This window comes from Tursiops truncatus, chromosome X, assembly GCF_011762595.2.
Source record: "Tursiops truncatus isolate mTurTru1 chromosome X, mTurTru1.mat.Y, whole genome shotgun sequence".
Classification (NCBI taxonomy): domain Eukaryota; kingdom Metazoa; phylum Chordata; class Mammalia; order Artiodactyla; family Delphinidae; genus Tursiops; species Tursiops truncatus.
The window spans coordinates 84,937,135-84,946,493 of record NC_047055.1 but is presented as its reverse complement, the minus strand read 5'-3'; positions in this window follow the sequence as shown (position 1 = coordinate 84,946,493).

The window sequence follows — 9,359 nt, the reverse complement described above, 5'->3', positions numbered from 1 at the left end:
TCGTAAAACTTTATTTCCATTTAATTCAGAGCCACTACCTGCAGTTCCCCTGACTGTGCTTGCCTGCTGTTGCCCTGTAGGGAGCCTGGGAACTGAGTGTTCTGCTTTATCTGAAGTGCAGGGACTGAGTGGGCAGCTCCAGTGTCCAAGCCCTTCACACTGAGTATGGCCCTATCTTACCAGGACGTGCCCTCATGTTGCTGTCACACTGCAGGCTGTCTGTTCTTGCCTCTGTATTGCAGTTAATCTTCCACTACACTAGCGTTAGAATTCTCTGCCCTGCGACTTTGGTGGCGCTTATTTTAATTTGCACCTTAGAGGTTCATGTGGTTATGGCTGGGCCAGAAATGATTCCTCACCCTCCCCAGTAGGTTGGATACTACAGAGAATTACCTTACGCACAACAGATTCAATATGCTAATGACCTGAATACCGGTGTGTCAGCTTTCTAGTGCTGCGTAACAAATTGCCGCAAATTTGGCAGCTTAAACCAGCACGTATTTATTATTTCACGGTTTCCACAGGTAACACGTGTGGCATGCATCAAGTGAGTTCTCTGGTTAGGGTCTCACAAGGCTGAAATCAAGGTGTCAGTGGGCCTGGGACCTTACCTGGAGGCTCCGGGGAAAAAGCAGCTGCCAAGCTCATTCATCCAGGTGAGTGGCAGAATCCAGCTCTTGTGGTGGCAGGACTGAACTATGTCCTTGCAGGATGTCGTCGGGGCTGCTCTCAGATCCTAGAGGCTGCCTGTGTGTGGTTCCCTCCATCTTTAAGCAAACAGTGGTGTGTCAGATCCTCCTTGGGCTTCAGATCTCTGTTGCTTCCCTCTGCTGCAAGCCAGAGAGAACGGTCTGCTTTTAAAGGGCTCCTGTGGTTAGATTAGGCCCTTTTGGATAATCCAGGATAATCTCCTTATTTTAAGGTCAGGGGTTTAATAACCTCAATTACAACTGCAAAATCCTGTTAGCCATGCAGCATAGTGCAAATGTGCACGTGATTCCTCCTCTAATTCGCAATACCTGGGATTATGGTGGGATATGTTGGGAGACCAGTTTTAGAATTCTGCCTACCACAGCCTTTACTAACCATCAGATGATTATTTGTTAAAACCCTGTTTTGCGACCCTGATGGGGTATCTGTAATTCCTGTGATCATACTGCCCACTCTTTACTGAGTTCCATCATGTCATCATGTAGTTTTACTTGCACCAGGTGCTTGTGCCTTCCCAAGTGTATTGGTCAGGGTTCCAGAGGAACAGGACCAATAGGATATTTAGAGAGAGAGAGAGAGAGAGAGAGAGAGATTTTTTTTTTTTAGGAATTGGCTCCCATGTTTGTGGAGGCTGACAAGACCCAAGACCTGCACTTGGCAAGGTGGAGACCCAGGAGAGCTGATGGTGTAGTTCCAGTCCGAGTCCAAAGGCCTGAGAACCAGGAGAGCCAGTGGTGTAAGTTCCAGTCCCGAAGTTGCTGGCATCGTCTCAAGAAGATGCGCTTTTTCAGTTCAAGTCCGCAGGCAGGGAAAGACCAGTGTCCCCCCTCAAGCAGTCAGGCTTGAGTCCCTCCTGCTTGAGGGAAGGTCAGCTTTTTTTGTCCTATTCAGGCTTTCGAGTGATTGCCATGGGACACTCCCACTAGAGGGCCACCTGCTTTACTCAGTCTACCTATCCAAATGGTGATCTCATCTAAAACTCCCTCACAGACACGCTCACAATAATGGTCGACCTAATATCTGGGCATCCTCCGTGGGCCAGTCACGTCGACACATAATATCACACATCACTCCAGGCACCTTGACACAGTCCATAATTTAACATTTATTTAAAAATTCCTATTCTATCTCAATTAACTGTTCGGTTTCCCAGCTTCGTCGCCTATAAGATGGAGTTGTGAATAATTTCACTTTGTTCGTTGCATTTAAACTAATTGCCTTTAAGGTTATATGTGTGAAAGGGAAAAACGGATCAGGAAGCAGCTTACATTCTTTACCGTATAGGAGAATTCTGCATCATGTGGCATGCAGATTTAATAATACCTAATATTTATGAAATATTTACCATATTTAGCAAGTCCTTTTGTAAGCTCTTTAAATGCTTTACCTCATTTGTTCAGCAAAACACCATGAGATACATGCCATTGTTAGTCCCCTTTCCGTATGAAGAAACTGAAGCACAGAAGTTAAGTAATTTGTCCAAGATGACAGCTGGTAAGTGGCAGGCCCAGGATTGGAATCTATGGCTTCAGAACCAATGTCCCTAACTAATTAGTGTGACCATATAATTTGTCATCCACACCAGCATGAGAGCACTATTAAAAATTATACCTCAGTGGGCATAAAACAGGAAAGACTTACACGTATGAAGACACTGCTCACTCTGTTAGTGAACATTCTTTGGGTTGCAAGTAGCAGAAAATTCTTTCCTAGATTGGCTCAATTCAAAAGGAAGTTCATGATCTCAGAGTATTTGCAACATCAGCATCACTTTTCCTCCCTCTGCTCGATTATTCCTGTCAGCATACAAACTGGTGTTGTTATTTTTATTATTATTATTATTAAAAAACAAACACAAAACGACGTTCTTTTTGCCTCACTCCCTCTTACCTCCTATGGGGCCTTTTCTCCTCCCCTTGGTAGCAGACCTCCCATAAGGAGCGTCTACACTCGCTGTCTCCAGTTCCCCTCCTCCCATTCTGTCTTAATCTCACTCTGATCGAACAAGTACACCTTCACCTAAACTGCAACTGTTGCGGTCAACGTAAGAATGACATTGATATTTCTAAGTCAATGGCTGTGTCACAGTCCCCTCCTTAAGTGACCCGTCCATAATTTTGGACCCAGTTGATCCCTCCCTCCACCTGGAACTACTTTCTCCTCTGATGTATTATTCAGCATTCTCTAGAGACGTGGAAACAATAGGATATGTATACGGGAAGTGATTTATTAAAAGGAATTGTCTCACGCAGTTGTGGAGGCTGAGAAGTCTCCCAGTCTGGTGCCTGCAAGCTGGAGACCCAGAAGAGCTGGTGGCCTAATTCAGTTTGACAGTGGCCCGAGGACCAAGAGAACCAACGATGTAGATTCCAGTCGGGGTCTGAAGACCTGAGAAACTGTAGTGCCGAGGACAGAAGAAGATCAATGTCCCAGTTCATTCAGTCAGGCAGGAAAGACTCAGTTTTTCCTTCCTCCACGTTTTGGTTCTGTTCAGGCCTCGAGGGATTGTTTGATGTCCACGCGTGCTGGGAAGGGCACACTGCTTTCCTGAGTCCACAGATTCAAATGTTAGTTTCACCTGGAAAGAGCCTTACGGACATACCCAGAGATGACGTTTAGCCAAATATTTGGACACCCCGTTATCCAGTCAAGTTGACACATACACACCTGCGTTCCAGGACAGTACTTTCCTGGTTGTTCTCTGATGTCATGCAGCTGTAGCTCCTCAGTCTTCTTGGCTGTTTCTCCTCCTGTTCCTGTGACCTCTTGATACCGACAAACCTCAGAACTGAATCCTTGTCCTCTTCTCCTCTCTACCTACACTCATTCCTTTCGTGATCTCATCCAGTACTGTGGCTTTCTATGCCATCTGGACCCTCTTCTTTCCCCAGTTTAGATATCCAACTTAGACTCCAGCGTCTGTTGCCACTGTCCACTTGGAAGTCCACGTGGATGTCTAATAGACATTAGATTTTAGCCCTGTAAAAACTGAACTTATTTCAAACAGTTGACTTCTGTTCTTTGTCATCTCAGTTAACATTATCCTTCTAACGACAGCCTCTTCAATAAGTGGTGCTGGGAAAACTGGACAGCTACATGGAAAAGAATGAAATGAGAACACTCCCTAAGACCATACACAAAAATAAACTCAAAATGGATTGAAGACCTAAATGTAAGGCCAGACACTATAAAACTCTTAGAGGAAAGCCTAGGCAGAACACTCTATGACATCAATCACAGCAGGATCCTTTTTGACCCACCTCCTAGAGGAATGGAAGTAAAAACAAAAATAAACACATGGGACCTAACGAAACTTAAAAGCTTTTGCACGGCAAAGGAAACCATAAACAAGACGAAAAGACAACCCTCAGAATAGGAGAAAATATTTGCAAACGAAGCAACGGACAAAGGATTAATCTCTAAAACATACAAGCAGCTCATGCAGCTCAATATCAAAAAAAACAAACAACCCAATCCAAAAAATGGGAGGAAGACCTAAATAGACATTTCTCCAAAGAAGACATACAGATTGCCAACAAACACGTGAAAGGATGCTCACCATCACTAATCGTTAGAGAAATGTGAGTGAAAACTACAATGAGGTATCACCTCACACCAGTCAGAATGGCCATCATCAAAATATCTACAAACGGGCTTCCCTGGTGGCGCAGTGGTTGAGAGTCCACCTGCCAATGCTGGGGACACGGGTTCGTGCCCCGGTCCGGGAAGATCCCACATGCCACGGAGCGGCTGGGCCCGTGAGCCATGGCCGCTGAGCCTGTGCGTCCGGAGCCTGTGCTCCGCAACGGGAGAGGCCACAACAGTGACAGGCCCGTGTACCGCAAAAAAAAAAAAAAAAAAAAAAAAATTTACAAAAAATAAATGCTGGAAAGGGTGTGGAGAAAAGGGAACCCTCTTGCACTGTTGGTGGGAATGTAAACTGATACAGCCACTATGGAGAACAGTATGGAGGTTCGTTAAAAAACTAAAAATAGAACTACCATATGACCTAGCAATCCCACTCCTGGGCATATACCCTGAGAAAACCATAATTCAAAAAGAGTCATGGCCCACAATGTTCATTGCAGCTCTATTTACAATAGCCAGGACATGGAAGCAGCCTAAGTGTCCATCGACAGATGAATGGATAAAGAAGATGTGGCACATATATACAATGGAATATTAGCCATAAAAAGAAGCGAAACTGAGTTATTTGTAGTGAGGTGCATGGACCTAGAGACTGTCATACAGAGTGAAGTAAGTCAGAAAGAGAAAAAAAAAATACCGTAGGCTAACACATATATATGGAATCTCCAAAAAAAAAAAAAAGAAGTGGTTCTGAAGAACCTATGGGCCAGAAAGGAATAAAGACACAGACGTAGAGCATGGACTTGAGGACACAGGGAAGGGGAAGCTGGGACGAAGTGAGAGAGTAGCACTGACATATACACACTACCACATGTAAAATAGATAGCTAGTGGGAAGCAGCCGCATAGCACAGGGAGATCAGCTCGGTGTTTTGTGACCACCTAGAGGGGATGGATAGGGAGGATGGGAGGGAGACGGAAGAGGGAGGAGATATGGGGATAGATGTATTATGTATAGCCGATTCACTTTGTTATACAGCAGAAACTAACACACCATCGTAAAGCAATTATACTCCTATAAAGATGTTGAGAACAAGCAACAGCAGCAAAACAAGCAAACAGAAAAACACGTTATCCTTCTAGATGCTCACTTAGAAAGATTGGGGTCAGTCTTGCCATTATATCCATCCAGAAATCCTGTTGCTTCCATGGTCTAATGCCTCCTCCCGTGCTACCACTTGATTCTAAGCCACTACACTTTATTGCCTTAGAACAACAACAACTTGCAACACCTTTGAAGTATTTACGTGGTCTACCATTTTCTACAAGATTTGCTCTTGTGTTACTTCTCTGAAATCCAACTACACTACCACTAGATCCCTCCACACCTACCTTAACCCTAGTAGTTACACTTTAACTGAAGCCTCTTGCACTGGCTGTTCTCTGTGTTGCAAAGGTTCTTCCTCCACATATTTAACAGCTCGCCCCGTCAACTCCTTCAAGACTTTACTCAAATATCACTTTCTGAGGAAGGCCTATCCTGACCGCTTCACAAAATTTCCAGTTTCTCAGCATTCCAGACCTAGTTTGCTTTTCATAACAGTGTAATCTTCCTACGTACAGTATAATTTAATCATTTATTTTATTTATTGTTTATACAGTTACCCCAAAATATGAGTTCTATGAGGGCAGAGACAGATGTCTGTTTTGTTGACTACAGTATCTTCAGGGTCAACAGGAGTGCCTGGCAGTTAGCTGGCAGTCACTACCGTTTGGTCCATTTCCCAAATAGACTGGAAGTGCAAAGTAGGGTGGGTTCTAGACATGGCGAAGTCTAGCTCAGGGATGTCATCAAGGGTTCAGATACTTTCCCTCTCTTTTTCTCAGCCACCTCAGTGTCCTCATCATTCTGGTCCCCAGATGTCTGTAGCAGTTCAGGGCTCGTATCTAGGCATGGTAATATTTAGGCAAAAAGGGAAAATATCTTACAGTGTTCCTTTTCAAAGAGAAAGAAAACTGACATGATACTTTCCAGAAGATATCTACCCGCATCGACCCAAACATATGAGACTGAATCTGGTCACATGACCAACCTAAAATCAGAGATTGTCAAGGATATTGGATGCATCGTGACCGGCTTAGATGAACATGAGATGATGAGGAGTTTATCACAGTGTTCCCTGAAACACATCTGTGCACTGGTGTGATAAGATGAGAGCGAGGTCGGGGGCGGGGCGGGGAGAGAGAGGGGAGAGAGAGAGAGAGAGGTTGTGTGTGTGTACTTGATAGGGGGCGGAGTTCTGGTACTCAGTGGTTTCAGATTGTAAAGAAACAGATTATGGTAATTCAGGAGGCAGAAGATGGGGGAAAGTTGACGTCTTGCATACAAACTCCTGGTCTGTTAATGGCATGAGGCTAACATCATCTGATATGTCCATCTCATACTAGGTAATGCTTTGACAGAGGCACCAGAAATGCTCACAGTCAAGTTGGTAGAGACACTTTTACCCACACAGTGTTTAGATAGGCATTAAAAGTGTTTTATTTCATGGATGAGTAACCAACCCTTTCTGACTGATAACATCTTCACGTAGCCATGTTAATACCTTTATTCAAATCTCAAGGCTTCCCTGTCTTGGGACCTTCCTATTCTCTTTTGTTGGGTTCAGTTTTGAAATAATATATACGTGCATACAAGAGAAGCGTAAAACATATATACGGAGATTTATAATGAGCAATTATAACGTGAAAACCTATGTGACCACCACCCAGGACAATGAGTCAGATAGTATGAAAACCCCAGAGCCCCTGAGGCTTCCCTCCCTGACCACAACCGTGTGTCTCCTCAGTAGAGAAATCTGCCATCCTAATCGTTGTTCAGTATCTCTTTTCTTTTAATTCATTCATTCATTCATTCATTTTGGGCTGCGTTGGGTCTTCGTTGCTGCGTGCGCGCTTTCTCTAGTTGCGGCGAGCGGGGGCCACTCTTCGTTGCGGTGCGCGGGCCTCTCATTGCGGTGGCTTCTCTTGTTGCGGAGCACGGGCTCTGGGCCCACGGGCTTCAGTAATTGTGGCACGCGGGCTCAGTAGTTGTGGCTCACGGGCTCTAGAGCGGAGGCTCCGTAGTTGTGGCATGCGGGCTTAGTTGCTCCGCGGCGTGTGAGATCTTGCCGGAACAGAGCTCAAACCCGTGTCCCCTGCCTTGACAGGCAGATTCTTAACCACTGCACCACCAGGGAAGTCCCCAGTATCTCTTCTTGTTGCTCATTGTAGCTTCACCTACCACCTATGTAAACTACACTAAACTATCTAGTTTCATTAAAGAACAAAAACAAAAAGCCCTTATGGCATCAGGCATCCCATGTCTGCTTTGAGTTTTTAGTGTACACTCAGAAAACCACCTCATGTAACTTGTGTCTAGAGGCTCCTTGAAATGTATAAAGAAATCCCTCTTCCCAGGTTAAAGGGACAAACCCTCTTCCCAAATATGTGCTTGGGGGTGAATTCAATGCCAGGGTTTACATGAGAGCTAAACGGTGTTCTCTACCTCCAGTGAGTCTATAGTCTAGGTAGGAAGATGGTGCTTCCCGACGCTGTGCACTGGGCAGAGCTGAAGACAGCTCAGGTTAGCAGCAAGGCCATGGGTGAGATATTCTCTGTGCCGCCTCTCCCTAGTTTGTGATTTGGGGCGAGGCTCTCTACCTCTCTGAGCCTGTGTACTTACTTCTTAAAGAGAGATTTAAAACCTGCTCCCCAGGGTTGCCATGTGTGGAAGTTTGTAGCTCTCTGCTGTAACCCACTGCACTGCTCCGAAGGAAGGGTGAACAATATTTCGGTTCTCCCTGAACAGTCTACACGGCATACATACGAGCCTAGTGACTTTAGTACCTACTAGGTGTTAATGTGAGGATTTCTGTGGCCCCAGGAACACACCAAGGCAGCTAAGTGGAGTGGTAGGAGGCTGGACATTAAGATCAGAAATATCGGGCTTAATGATGATATTCATGGTGAAAGCTAACTTGTATTGTGCACTGTAAGCCCCCACAGGCACAGGGAGTGTGCCTCGTAGCGGGCACCTCAGTGACACAGTAAGATCTGAGTACTGAGACTAGAAGCGTCTAGGTTAATGATGTACTTTACTTTTTAAAGAATCAAAAACGTTAGAGAGGCTTAAGTTCTGTTGAGTATTCCCTGCATCCAATCTATTGCTCAAAACATATTACATGCACCATCTCATTTAATCCTTACCATGGCCTGAGGAGGTAGGTATGCTCAGTGATTACCCCTATTTACCAGTCAAAAACCTTGAATTCAGAGATTAAGTAACTTTTCTGTGATCACACAGTTAATAATGAAGGACACAGGAAATGATCCCAGTCGGTATCTAGAACCCACATTACTTTATGTGAGGGAGATACTTTTTGGGGGAAATAATTTCAAACTTAGAGAAAAGTTTCAAAAATAGTGCAAGGAACTCCCATTTCTACTTCACCCAAATTCCACAATAGGTAATAGTTCCCATATTTGTTCTCTCTCTCCTCCACCTTTCTCTTTCTGTCTGTCTCACTGTCTTGTTTTCCTGTTGATACACACACCACACGCAGGCGCACATACGTACAAACTTTTTCTAAATCGTTTGAGAGTAAGCTGCAGACATGTCCTTTGACCCCTAAATACTGCAGTGTTACTTCCTGAGAACTAAGGCATCTTTTGGGGTAAGCACTGTACAATTATCAAAGTCAGGAAGCTAACATTGATACAGTACTATTATGTATCTCATCACAGACCTTATTCAAATGTGGCAATTATCTCAACAATGTCATTTATAGAAAGTTTTATAATTTTCTCTTCTCCTCTCCAGTCTAGAATGACGCTTGTATGTATTTGTTGTTTCACTTTAGTCTTCTTCAGTCTGGGACAAGTCCTCAGACTTGCTGTCTTGAACGACCATAAAAGTTTTGAAAGTATGAACCATGCCCCTCAATTTGGGTTTGCCTGATTTTCGATTCTCATGACTAGATTCAGCTTGTGTATCTTTGCCAGGGAAACGACAAAAGTGAT